Below are 15,642 nucleotides of genomic sequence, written 5' to 3' on the forward strand. Positions count from 1 at the left end.
GCATAGATTATAACTCTCCAAATAACGTTTAGGCTCAAGTCTCACAGGGATGTAGCGTTTGTTTAAGTTCCTTCCTTCAAGCATGTTACAAAAACTAATTTTTTCTTTTGTGATTACATGTGAATTCGTAAACTATAACTACAACCAAGCATAAACCAAAGAGTATATCAAACGTCCAACCATGTTGGTAACTTTCTTTAACCATCATGCAATTAAAAACCAAATCCTCATCACTGTGTTGGAAGGTGACCTACGACACAAACAAACACAAAAAAACAACTTTTTTTGGGTTTTTCAAAACAATTTTTCAAAATTTTATGGTATTTTCGGATTTTTAAGTCAACACACACTAAAACACTCTAAAATAGCTTAAAAACACATAAAAACAGTGGGAAACAAGTTTAGACATGTTAGGTGGTAAAACCCTACGAATTTCATGCACAAATATCTCAAAACAGAATGTTACCCCCCCACACTTAAACTAAACATTGTCCTCAATGTTTTAGACACAATTGAAAACATTACACAAAACATAAAGTAAACAACAAAAGAAAGGGTTTAGGGACGCAAATCTGAGTGTGGAACGATTCCCAAGTTCTTCCTTTGTTGATTGCATGGGTTGCCTCCCACGAAGCGCTTGCTTTAATGTCTTCCAGCCGGACGAAACTTTCTTTTACTCCTCATTCTGGTTCACGGAATGGAGGGTTATGTCCTCCACGGTATAGAGGGGTGCAACTACAATCTGTCCGACGAACCACTTCATGCTTTGGGTCCTTGAATGGAGTGGGATAATGATCCTTTCTTATTGTCGTGTTTTTCTTTTCTACATCAACACGAATTCTCCCACGACGTTTAATTCGATTAGGTACCTGCACCACACGAGGTAACAACCTATTAGTTGAAATGGGAATCGAATTTGGAATAGGTGGCTTACCTTTGTATGGCAAAGAAGTGGTAGCACAATGGACGGATGCACAAGGGTTGCTCATGGCCAATTGTGGTCCTTTCAAGATTGGAGCCGTGCACTCCTTGTTCTCTACTCCAAGTTTCTTCTCGGTGGTAGTTCGAGAAACATCCTTCTTGATCTTTGTTGAACACTCCGTCCCTATGTGTTCAATTACATTAATGGCACAACAAGAACGAACATCATTAGTAGTCTCAATCGATTCAGGAATCTTAAAGTTAATCATATCACCACCAAAGGCCATAGTGACTGCTCCCTTGGCCACATCAATCTTGGTTTGAGCTGTTTTCATGAAAGGTCGTCCAAGTAAGAGTGGTGATGATGGAGAGTGTGCCGAATCTTCCATGTCAAGCACATAGAAATCTGCAGGAAAAATCAAATGGTCTACCTGCACCAAAACATCCTCCAAAACTCCTTTCGGGTATGCATTAGATCTATCAGCTAATTGAATAATAACACCATCCTTTTTAAGCTCTCCTAGATTCATAGATGCATAAACAGAGTATGGCATGACATTAATTGATGCACCTAAATCTAGCATAGCATGTTCGAACTTTGTATTTCCAATTACACACGGGATCGTGAAACTACCTGGATCTTTGCATTTGGGTGGTAGTTTGCGTTGCAAGATGGCAGAGACATTCTCACTTACATGAACCACCTCTTTTTCTTGAATCCGTTTCCTTGTTGTACAAAGCTTTTTCAAGAACTTCGCATACTTCGGGATTTGCTTGATTGCATCCAAAAGGGGTATGTTGACTTGAACTTTTCTAAATGTCTCTAGAACATCTTTTTCCTCCTCTTCTTTCGTGGATTGCAAAAATCTGCTAGGAAAAGGAACATCGGGTGGAACAAAGTTAGAATTAATCAATTTTGACCCCAACTTACCTTTGGTGGCCGAATGAGATGAGTTGGGTGAAGGAAGATTTGTGAAAAACATGTTCATTTAAGCAACATCAATAGCATGCAATTAACAATTAAAGGCGGAATCATGCTTGTATGCACTTAAAAACAAAACATTTACCCATGAAATTCAAAGCCTAGTAGATAGGTGAACCAAGACTCAACTCAAAACAAAGTGAGTTGAGAAATCAATACCTTTGTAGATTCCTCTTTGCATAAGCAAAGGCTAATCACCCAAAGAGAGGGCCTTCATTCCTTGCATCTTAGATCCATGGATTTGGATGGATGAAAAGGTTTCTCCAAGTTCCCAAAATTGAGAACCTCTAAGTCTCCACACCAAGGTATATTGTAGAAGAAATGAGTGACCTAGAGGAAGTAAGATTGCTAGCTATTCCCCTCTAGATTGGCCAAAATTTTTGAGAGAAAGGAGAGCTTGTGTTCTCATCCTTTCCCCAAAAAATAACCCTTAGTAAATTTTAGGCTATAAAGTCCTTTATATAGTCACTTCAAATAAGTGACCTAATGGACCAAAAGCCCTATTCTTTTACACATGGCTAGCCTATAGGTTTATTGGGCTTTCAAGCCCTTTGTTTTATTCAAGTTGTCATACAACTTGAGTTAATGGGCTTGACATTCAAATCCCATTGGACCTTGCGGCCCAAAACTAACCCGAGGTCTTTTAACGAACTTATTCGTTTGATTAATAATCATATTAATTAATCCTTGCCATAAATAATTAAACCATTTAATTATTCTTACTCATCTCCGTTGAATCTTCAATCTCTACCTTACACGGTGTACGATCCATTAGGTTCCTTTTAGCGAGGCAGTGGGCGATTCAAACTCTTTCAAATCGATTGTGAATTGAAACTTACTTTCAATTCTCCCGTTAGTGATAATACACTTTTAGGGCTTCCACAAACCATGAGTGACACCTAGCAGCATATCATGGTTACCCAAGCTAATCAGAAGAGGTGGAGAACCTATTCAGTTTAGGATTACAAATGCAATACGGTCTTTCTCTAATACAATACTCTTGACCACATTGTTTGGTTTGATAGTTTATTCATGTCTACTATCCAATGTGAATCTTGTACTTATATGATTACCTTGAATGTGATCTGGAACGCATTCCAACATCTTATTCATACTCTGGCCAGAGATTCTAAATCATATCATAGAGTATTCTCCCTCAAACAGTTTGAAGGTTAGAGATCCCTTGTTGCGCATTCACTTGCCTCCATGGCTAAGTGGCTTAACCCCAACGATGCCGTGGACACCCTGATAGAGTGACTTTGACATAATCAAAGATTAAGGACCTAACCACAAGACAACTGTGATGCCTCAGGTCAAAAGACTAATTTGCATTATCCCAACCATGAGTTCTCATGTGACATGAATATGAAAACTCTTCGTTGATCGTGTTCAGTGAACTCATTCTCTATTGAGCACCTACGTACTTGTCTTGATGTCACACACACCAATGACTCGAGACTAGTCACTCTCCCTGAGAGAAGACATAGCACGTACTGATCTTAACGGACTGTCAATGCCCAATTGACAATCCTATGATCAGGAACGTTTAGGATGTGTCAACGAAAGAATGGTCTCATGAATCTAACTTCTTTAGATCACATTCTTCCAATCACATATTCCTTGGACTTATCGTTTAAGCATATAACATTTATATTAGACGGCTCAAACAATAATCTTTGCCCTTTAAACTACATTAGTTTGAAATGTCCGTAAAGTATCATCATATGATTGGTTTTAGGGCACATTTCCAACAATCTCCCACTTGCACTAGAGCCAATCAGCTTAGTCATCATTGATGATACCTCTTCTGTAATTCATTTCATAAATGGCTGAGTAGTAGGCCTAAACAATGGATATCTATATGTTATCCATAGAAGCAACCTTGAGAATAACGACGTCACCATTATACATGATTCTCAATCATGTGGTTCAGTCTCTCATTTGAGTTCGGACCTTGATGAGACCTTGATTCCCTGGCTTGAGCTATCGCCCCATTAGTGTCATACACTTTCTGGTTGGAACCGAATGAAGAGTTCATGAATGAACTTTCCCATCCAAACAACAATGTTGTAAGCTTCTATATGGCAATATATTTTGCATACATGATGGAACACATTAAAGTCATTTACTTTTAACGTTTCCACCCAAATATCTCTTTAGTCATAATAAAGAGATATCTCTTTATCACTTCATTCATAATGAAGAGATATTCTATGATGGATTAGATTCATAATCTAATACATTTACGCTTCCATTACGTTACTCTAATTCTTCCTCATTCTTGAGGAATCCATCTTTAGTATTTCTTAAATACCTAAGGATTCACTTGACAGTTGCCATGGTTCTGATCCTGGGTTTGCATTGATATCATCTTGTACCGTTCTAGGTACGACTTATATCAATGTTTTCATACAATATGAAATACATAAATCACCTTTCTGCGTATGCATAAAGGATTCTATTTACGCATTATTTCTTTGGGAGTCAAAGGGTACATTCCCTTTGAGAAGAACAACTTCCTAGTCTCACTAGAATTGTCATTCTAATTGAAGTTTATCATCATATGAGAAACTTCCTAGCATCTCTTGTCTATTTTAGGGATTGATATAATCCAATTATATCTTGAAATCTATCATTATAGATTTCCATCCTATGTATATAGACTATGTCTCCCATATACATTCTATCATTATAGAATGTTTAAAGTCATAACTTTAACGATGAAGAATTCCTTTCATTTTCAAAATTAATATATATCATGTATATATATATATTCTAATTTAGGAATATGATCAACTCCCACTAATCTTTTGTAAACCTAGTAAACAAAAGATTCATTTACATCTTTATGAGAAATCAAACAATTGATCTTTTCTCATAAGACGCTTATAGCTCCCACTAGCTTGCTAAGATCCATGATGGATGGATCTCTACAACTAACATGTCTTAGAAGTATATATCATATATATATGGGTAATTGATAATGTCCAACGAACTAAATCTTATTTATGTTCATTCTTCTCCTAATGGAGAAATTCATTATCTTATGATGCTACTTTCCTTGATATTTTTCAAGAAAATTAATCTAAAGTGTTATCTTTCTCCTTGGATCAAATCTAAGGAGGTAAATACTTTAGACGTCTTACTCATCTACTTACATTTCTTGAATTCTTTGAAACCTTTTGCAAAGTATTCGGACTTGTGTTTATTCAAAATAAACTATAGTCCAACCGAGAGTGATCTTCGGTGAATGTCATACAACATGAGTAGTATTATGTTGTGGACAAGTGCCACTAACATCTAAGTGAATTAACCTCAACAACTTTGTGATTCTTTCTTCTTTCCAAAAGAATAAAGATTCGAACATTTCGCCTCTATACAATTTTAACAAGAAGGTATTGGATCCGGATCTTACGATCCAAAGCATCCATCTATGACCAACTCGTAACTTATGTTTTAGAGGTATCACAACTCAGTTGGGATTAGTCACTACCTTGCAACCTTTTGGGTTTTAAGCATCATCGTATTCTAAACAGTTAAACTACCACATCATCTCTACTATAGAGACAACCAATTACAATAATCTAATTATTGATTAATAAAGAACAATGTTTTTGTCAAACAAAACATTTATCCATCTCTACTATAGTGACGGATTTAAGTTCCTTAAAATTGGAATGTAAAGACAATCTTTAGTATTTTCCAATTTCTTTGGTAGTTCATATAAGGAAGTAAGTACAATCCGCTTTCGCAGAGATCTATATTCGATTCACGTTTGGAATGTGAAGTACTTTCTCTTCTCTCATATATCTTCTACTTCTTATTAGCACACTTTTACAACAATTGTAAAACATAGTTACTAATACAGAATCATGCATTCAAGTAGAAGAACCAACTGTTATGAACTTTTCAAGAACGTTTTACAACACCTTCGAAAGGTGTGTTCTTGACACTTGCAAGACATTTCTTGCAAATACCCCTTCCAATGTCCATCCTTTCATAAAGAAAGTTTGTTCCTTTGGAGTTATTTTGCCTTCTTCATTTGACTTCCCTTTTGATTACAATAGTCATGGTCCCTAAACTCCCACTATCTCTCTTGAAACTTATTTCAAATGTGTTATACACATCAAACGATTTGGAGAGCGTGCGGTTATTGTTCACTATATAGTTTACAATAAACTTAGTGAACCATTAGGATAGGGACACAAAGGTGAAGTCCTTGCCTAGTTTCCGTCTCGTTAAGTGGTTTAACACTTCAACACTCAATGATTCAAAATCATCATAAGTCCATATAAATGGACTATTTTTGTCAACCAACCATTATGTTCTAAACATAATAACAAACTTTCAAGAGTTGTTCAAGGCAACTCTCATTTCTTCATACAACATTTTGTAAGTGAAGAATCATGGCACATAAAGTGTCCATGCCCTTGTGCTTACTTCTCAAGTTCCTTGTTCGTGTAACAAAGAGACAAGCACTAGAGTTTGCATTGTCCTCTTCATGGTAGACTTATCTAACATGTTCTTCCATTGATACATTATCAATAGGAAGATTGTGAGGATGAGACTACTTAGTTACATCTACAAGCCATTAAAGACAATCTATGGGATTGTAGAACTAAGTCCGGAAATTAAAGCGTTTGGTTTTTCTTTGTCAAGTTTTGGATAGCGTTTGCAAATATATTGGTAAACAAATACATAACGAATATAAATTGATTGATTTTAAGCCATTTGATTCGGGTCTTTAAATCAAATAGCACCACCCACTATTTTTGGCAAATTCCATATCCCTCATCGGAATTCGAGAGTTTTGGAGGAAACTCTTAGTAGGGTATGGGAGGCTCACCATTACCAAGCCCACCTCACGATTATACGATGTTGGTTAGCAAAAATAATGATGAGAGAATAACGCTTTACTCATTTACAACTCTTGTAATTACCCATCTAGTTTGGCCTCTAGAGAATGAATGCCTCAGAATTATATCATGTTGGCACCATTGCACTTAGTTAAGTTATTCCCACCATGCTTAGTTTATGTAGAGGTTCAAGCATAACCTCAGAATTATATCATGTTGGCCATACTCGTTGTCTACACTCACCTCATCATATGCGTATAGACTCCTCCTGAATGTAAGCATGCACTTTGTACTCCCCCATTATAGGGTGAAGCCGGTGTACAAGTCACAAACGATTGGAGCCTACCACGGTGGAAGGCCACGAAGAGATATTCAAAGCATCTCTCGCTTATCAACTTAATATTGATTTGTTGAGGGTTTTAGGTCTCATCACATATAAACATACATTTTAATCTAATTAAAACATTTTGGCCCTATTACAACTATTGGTCCATTTGATTGATTTAGTTGTATATAATACTCCCACTAAGCTTTTAAAACGGTTTTTAAAGCAAGAGTATATGATACTACTAACATAAGGTTTGCATTCATTGATGGACTATATAGTTGCCTTAGGGCCTTAGTGAAGGAAAATTTGTGAAAAACATGTTCATTTAAGCAACATCAATAGCATGCAATTAACAATTAAAGGCGGAATCATGCTTGTATGCACTTAAAACAAAACATTTACCCATGAAATTCAAAGCCTAGTAGATAGGTGAACCAAGACTCAACTCAAAACAAAGTGAGTTGAGAAATCAATACCTTTGTAGATTCCTCTTTGCATAAGCAAAGGCTAATCACCCAAAGAGAGGGCCTTCATTCCTTGCATCTTAGATCCATGGATTTGAATGGATGAAAAGGATTCTCCAAGTTCCCAAAATTGAGAACCTCTAAGTCTCCACACCAAGGTAAGATTGGAGAAGAAATGAGTGACCTTGAGGAAGTAAGATTGCTAGATGTTTTCCTCAAGGGTGGCTGAAATTTTAGAGAGAAAAGAGAGCTTGTGTTCTCATCCTTTCCCCCAAAATAACCCTTAGAAAACCCTTAGGATGAAATGGCTATAAAGATGTCTTTATACCACCTCACAATGGAGTGGCAAACTTGCAATTAAGCCAAGTTCACTACCCTCCTCTATATGGCCGAATTTAAGGGGATTTATTGGGCTATTTGGGCCTTTGTGAATCATTATTCATTAAGTTGTCATACAACTTAAGTCAATGGACTTGACGTTCGAAGCCCATTGGGCCTTAAGGTCCAAAACTATCCCGAGGTCTTTAACGAACTTATTCGTTTGATTAATTAACATATTAATTAATCCTTGCCATAAATAATTAAACCATTTAATTATTCTTACTCATCTCCGTTGAATCTTCAATCTCTACCTTACACGGTGTACGATCCATTAGGTTCCTTTTAGCGAGGCAGTGGGCGATTCAAACTCTTTCAAATCGATTGTGAATTGAAACTTACTTTCAATTCTCCCGTTAGTGATAATACACTTTTAGGGCTTCCACAAACCATGGTTGACGCCTAGCAGCATGTCATGGTTACCCAAGCTAATCAGAAGAGGTGGAGAACCTATTCAGTTTAGGATTACAAATGCAATACGGTCTTTCTCTAATACAATACTCTTGACCACATTGTTTGGTTTGATAGTTTATTCATGTCTACTATCCAATGTGAATCTTGTACTTATATGATTACCTTGAATGTGATCTGGAACGCATTCCAACATCTCATTCATACTCTGGCCAGAGATTCTAAATCATATCATAGAGTATTCTCCCTCAAACAGTTTGAAGGTTAGAGATCCCTTGTTGCGCATTCACTTGCCTCTATGGCTAAGTGGCTTAACCCCAACGATGCCGTGGACACCCTGATAGAGTGACGTTGACATAATCAAAGATTAAGGACCTAACCACAAGACAACTGTGATGCCTCAGGTCAAAAGACTAATTTGCATTATCCCAACCATGAGTTCTCATGTGACATGAATATGAGAACTCTTCGTTGATCGTGTTCAGTGAACTCATTCTCTATTGAGCACCTACGTACTTGTCTTGATGTCACACACACCAATGACTCGAGACTAGTCACTCTCCCTGAGAGAAGACATAACACGTACTGATCTTAACGGACTGTCAATGCCCAATTGACAATCCTATGATCAGGAACGTTTAGGATGTGTCAACGAAAGAATGGTCTCATGAATCTAACTTCTTTAGATCGCATTCTTCCAATCACATATTCCTTGGACTTATCGTTTAAGCATATAACATTTATATGAGACGGCTCAAACAATAATGTTTGCCCTTTAAACTACATTAGTTTGAAATGTCCATAAGTATCATCATATGATTGGTTTTAGGGCACATTTCCAACAATCTCCCACTTGCACTAGAGCCAATCAGCTTAGTCATCATATGATTGTACCTCTTCTGTAATTCATTTCATAAATGGCTGAGTAGTAGGCCTAAACAATGGATATCTATATGTTATCCATAGAAGCAACTTTGAGAATAACGACGTCACCATTATACATGATTCTCAATCATGTGGTTCAGTCTCTCATTTGAGTTCGGACCTTGATGAGACCTTGATTCCCTGGCTTGAGCTATCGCCCCATTAGTGTCATACACTTTCTGGTTGGAACCGAATGAAGAGTTCATGAATGAACTTTCCCATCCAAACAACAATGTTGTAAGCTTCTATATGGCAATATATTTTGCATACATGATGGAACACATTAAAGTCATTTACTTTTAACGTTTCCACCCAAATATCTCTTTAGTCATAATGAAGAGATATTCTATGATGGATTAGATTCATAATCTAATACATTTACGCTTCCATTACGTTACTCTAATTCTTCCTCATTCTTAAGGAATCCATCCTTAGTATTTCTTAAATACCTAAGGATTCACTTGACAGTTGCCATGGTTCTGATCCTGGGCTTGCATTGATATCATCTTGTACCGTTCTAGGTACGACTTATATCAATGTTTTCATACAATATGAAATACATAAATCACCTTTCTGTGTATGCATAAAGGATTCTATTTACGCATTATTTCTTTGGGAGTCAAAGGGTACATTCCCTTTGAGAAGAACAACTTCCTAGTCTCACTAGAATTGTCATTCTAATTGAAGTTTATCATCATATGAGAAACTTCCTAGCATCTCATTGTCTATTTTAGGGATTGATATAATCCAATTATATCTTGAAATCTATCATTATAGATTTCCATCCCATGTATATAGACTATGTCTCCCATATACATTCTATTATTATAGAATGTTTAAAGTCATAACTTTAACGATGAAGAATTCCTTTCATTTTCAAAATTAATATATATCATGTATATATATTCTAATTTAGGAATATGATCAACTCCCACTAATCTTTTGTAAACCTAGTAAACAAAAGATTCATTTACATCTTTATGAGAAATCAAACAATTGATCTTTTCTCATAAGACGCTTATAGCTCCCACTAGCTAGCTAAGATCCATGATGGATGGATCTCTACAACTAACATGTCTCAGAAGTATATATCACATATATATATATATGGGTAATTGATAATGTCCAACGAACTAAATCTTATTTATGTTCATTCTTCTCCTAATGGAGAAATTCATTATCTTATGATGCTACTTTCCTTGATATTTTTCAAGGAAACTCATCTAAAGTGTTATCTTTCCTTGGATCAAATCCAAGGAGGTAAATACTTTAGACGTCTTACTCATCAACTTACATTTCTTGAATTCTTTGAAACCTTTTACAAAGTATTCGGACTTGTGTTTATTCAAAATAAACTATAGTCCAACCGAGAGTGATCTTCGGTGAATGTCATACAACATGAGTAGTATTATGTTGTGGACAAGTGCCACTAACATCTAAGTGAATTAACCTCAACAACTTTGTGATTCTTTCTTCTTTCCAAAAGAATAAAGATTCGAACATTTCGCCTCTATACAATTTTAACAAGAAGGTATTGGATCCGGATCTAACGATCCAAAGCATCCATCTATGACCAACTCGTAACTTATGTTTTAGAGGTATCACAACTCAGTTGGGATTAGTCACTACCTTGCAACCTTTTGGGTTTTAAGCATCATCGTATTCTAAACAGTTAAACTACCATATCATCTCTACTATAGAGACAACCAATTAAATTACAATAATCTAATTATTGATTAATAAAGAACAATGTTTTTGTCAAACAAAACATTTATCCATCTCTACTATAGTGACGGATTTAAGTTCCTTAAAATTGGAATGTAAAGACAATCTTTAGTATTTTCCAATTTCTTTGGTAGTTCATATGAGGAAGTAAGTACAATCCGCTTTCGCAGAGATCTATATTCGATTCACGTTTGGAATGTGAAGTACTTTCTCTTCTCTCATTAATCTTCTACTTCTTATTAGCACACTTTTACATCAATTGTAAAACATAGTTACTAATACGGAATCATGCATTCAAGTAGAAGAACCAACTATTTTGAACTATTTCAAGAACATATTACAACACCTTCGAAAAGTGTGTTCTTGACACTTGCAAGACATTTCTTGCAAATACCCCTTCCAATGTCCATCCTTTCATAAAGAAAGTTTGTTCCCTTGGAGTTATTTTGCCTTCTTCATTTGACTTCCCTTTTGACTACAATAGTCATGGTCCCTAAACTCCCACTATCTCTCTTGAAACTCATTTCAAATGTGTTATACACATCAAACGATTTGGAGAGCGTGCAATTATTGTTCACTATATAGTTTACAATAAACTTAGTGAACCATTAGGATAGGGACACAAAGGTGAAGTCCTTGCCTAGTTTCCGTCTCATTAAGTGGTTTAACACTTCAACACTCAATGATTCAAAATCATCATAAGTCCATATAAATGGACTATTTTTGTCAACCAACCATTATGTTCTAAACATAATAACAAACTTTCAAGAGTTGTTCAAGGCAACTCTCATTTCTTCATACAACATTTTGTAAGTGAAGAATCATGGCACATAAAGTGTCCATGCCCTTGTGCTTACTTCTCAAGTTCCTTGTTCGTGTAACAAAGAGACAAGCACTAAAGTTTGTTTTGATTAAGGGTTGTTCAAAGCAACTCTTATTTCTTCATACAACAATTTGTATTTGAAGAATTATGACATTAAAAGTGTTGTCCTTTCTCATGTTAGACTTATCTAACATATTCTTCCAATGATACATTATCAATAGGAAGATTGTGAGGATGAGACTACTTAGTTACATCTACAAGCCATTAAAGACAATTTATAGGATTGTAGAACTAAGTCCGGAAATTAAAGCGTTTGGTTTTTCTTTGTCAAGTTTTGGATAGCGTTTGCAAATATATTGGTAAACAAATACATAACGAATATAAATTGATTGATTTTAAGCTATTTGATTCGGGTCTTTAAATCAATTAGCACCACCCACTATTTTTGGCAAATTCCATATCCCTCATCGGAATTCGAGAGTTTTGGAGGAAACTCTTAGTAGGGTATGGGAGGCTCACCATTACCAAGCCCACCTCACGATTATACGATGTTGGTTAGCAAAAATAATGATGAGAGAATAACGCTTTACTCATTTACAACGTTTGTAATTACCCATCTAGTTTGGCCTCTAGAGAATGAATGCCTCAGAATTATATCATGTTGGCACCATTGCACTTAGTTAAGTTATTCCCACCATGCTTAGTTTATGTAGAGGTTCAAGTACAACCTCAGAATTATATCATGTTGGCCATACTCGTTGTCTACACTCACCTCATCATATGCGTATAGACTCCTCCTGAATGTAAGCATGCACTTTGTACTCCCCCATTATAGGGTGAAGCCGGTGTACAAGTCACAAACGATTGGAGCCTACCACGGTGGAAGGCCACGAAGAGATATTCAAAGCATCTCTCGCTTATCAACTTAATATTGATTTGGTTGAGGGTTTTAGGTCTCATCACATATAAACATACATTTTAATCCAATTAAAACATTTTGGTCCTATTACAACTATTGGTCCATTTGATTGATTTAGTTGTATATAATACTCCCACTAAGCTTTTAAAACGGTTTTTAAAGCAAGAGTATATGATACTACTAACATAAGGTTTGCATTCATTGATGGACTATATAGTTGCCTTAGGGCCTTAGGATGACTATGAACCTTTGATTCGATTCAAACACGAGCCTAGTGTTGAATCTCGGTCTAGGGATGGTGATTGATTTTAGTTACGCGTTTAATCACATTAAGGCGTGTTGTCTTATTGGGCGTTGGACCCAACTACTCCAATTTCATGCATATCGAATAAAACAAGAAATGAGTACTTCAAAGTAAATAAGAGCTTATGCTCTTTTACAACAATTGATCAAATCAAATTACAACCAAAATTTAATCTACACATTCCCATGGTTCAAACAAATTTGAAACGGCCTTTCACATAGCTCAATTATCGTAGGCTAAGGTTCATAATCACCCTTTCTTTAATTAATTAACGCTTTAACTAATTAAACTTGAATGCAACATTTTCATTTGGTTTTTGTATCCATAGAATTGATTTAAATGGAACTAAATATAATGAAAATCCAATTCTCATTAAAGAGACAAAACAATTTTTGTTCTCATTCTATTTGGGCCATTTTGCAAAAAACACAAACTTTTGGGTCAAAATACAAATACACAAAAGTATCAAAACTTTATTTAATTGCACAAAAGCACCCCACTAGAGGGGTGGCCGGCCATAGGATAGTAACATAGAGATTTTTGATAAAAAGAATTTTGTAAGTGGATTTTGGTGGGTGAGATTAAAGATGGTGGGGATGGTTTGAAAAGAAAATATACCTTTGATATAATTAAAAACATTTAATTATTTCTTACCAACAAACATCATCCATCAACTAATATTCAAAATTATATCTTTGACATAATCATCACCCATTAACTAATAATCAAAATTATATCTTTGACATAATCATCACCCATCAACTAATAATCAAAACTTTATGTAAAACATAAAACTTTTGAATCAAAACTTCAAAACTTTTTGTTCTTGATAAGAACTTCAAGAAATATGAAGAACATACATGAAAACTCATAATAGCTCCATGGATGTTTTCTTTCATCAAAAACTCAAATTTTCACAACTCAAAAGAGGGTTAATATCCTAGGGTACTTAGGGGTTCCAAAAAGCACTTTAAAACCATTTTAACAAGCCTAACATGAACCCAAAAAATCACCCTTTGGATTTGGCCGAATTTCCCAAAACACTTGGCACCAACTACTAGACTTAGGCTCTGATACCACTTGAAGGAAAATTTGTGAAAAACATGTTCATTTAAGCAACATCAATAGCATGCAATTAACAATTAAAGGCGGAATCATGCTTGTATGCACTTAAAACAAAACATTTACCCATGAAATTCAAAGCCTAGTAGATAGGTGAACCAAGACTCAACTCAAAACAAAGTGAGTTGAGAAATCAATACCTTTGTAGATTCCTCTTTGCATAAGCAAAGGCTAATCACCCAAAGAGAGGGCCTTCATTCCTTGCATCTTAGATCCATGGATTTGAATGGATGAAAAGGATTCTCCAAGTTCCCAAAATTGAGAACCTCTAAGTCTCCACACCAAGGTAAGATTGGAGAAGAAATGAGTGACCTTGAGGAAGTAAGATTGCTAGATGTTTTCCTCAAGGGTGGCTGAAATTTTAGAGAGAAAAGAGAGCTTGTGTTCTCATCCTTTCCCCCAAAATAACCCTTAGAAAACCCTTAGGATGAAATGGCTATAAAGATGTCTTTATACCACCTCACAATGGAGTGGCAAACTTGCAATTAAGCCAAGTTCACTACCCTCCTCTATATGGCCGAATTTAAGGGGATTTATTGGGCTATTTGGGCCTTTGTGAATCATTATTCATTAAGTTGTCATACAACTTAAGTCAATGGACTTGACGTTCGAAGCCCATTGGGCCTTAAGGTCCAAAACTATCCCGAGGTCTTTAACGAACTTATTCGTTTGATTAATTAACATATTAATTAATCCTTGCCATAAATAATTAAACCATTTAATTATTCTTACTCATCTCCGTTGAATCTTCAATCTCTACCTTACACGGTGTACGATCCATTAGGTTCCTTTTAGCGAGGCAGTGGGCGATTCAAACTCTTTCAAATCGATTGTGAATTGAAACTTACTTTCAATTCTCCCGTTAGTGATAATACACTTTTAGGGCTTCCACAAACCATGGTTGACGCCTAGCAGCATGTCATGGTTACCCAAGCTAATCAGAAGAGGTGGAGAACCTATTCAGTTTAGGATTACAAATGCAATACGGTCTTTCTCTAATACAATACTCTTGACCACATTGTTTGGTTTGATAGTTTATTCATGTCTACTATCCAATGTGAATCTTGTACTTATATGATTACCTTGAATGTGATCTGGAACGCATTCCAACATCTCATTCATACTCTGGCCAGAGATTCTAAATCATATCATAGAGTATTCTCCCTCAAACAGTTTGAAGGTTAGAGATCCCTTGTTGCGCATTCACTTGCCTCTATGGCTAAGTGGCTTAACCCCAACGATGCCGTGGACACCCTGATAGAGTGACGTTGACATAATCAAAGATTAAGGACCTAACCACAAGACAACTGTGATGCCTCAGGTCAAAAGACTAATTTGCATTATCCCAACCATGAGTTCTCATGTGACATGAATATGAGAACTCTTCGTTGATCGTGTTCAGTGAACTCATTCTCTATTGAGCACCTACGTACTTGTCTTGATGTCACACACACCAATGACTCGAGACTAGTCACTCTCCCTGAG

Source organism: the organism of the source record quoted next, unplaced genomic scaffold, assembly GCF_019419815.1.
Source record: "Pyrus x bretschneideri cultivar Hongxiangsu unplaced genomic scaffold, Pyrus_bretschneideri_v1 Contig15, whole genome shotgun sequence".
NCBI lineage: Eukaryota > Viridiplantae > Streptophyta > Magnoliopsida > Rosales > Rosaceae > Pyrus > Pyrus x bretschneideri.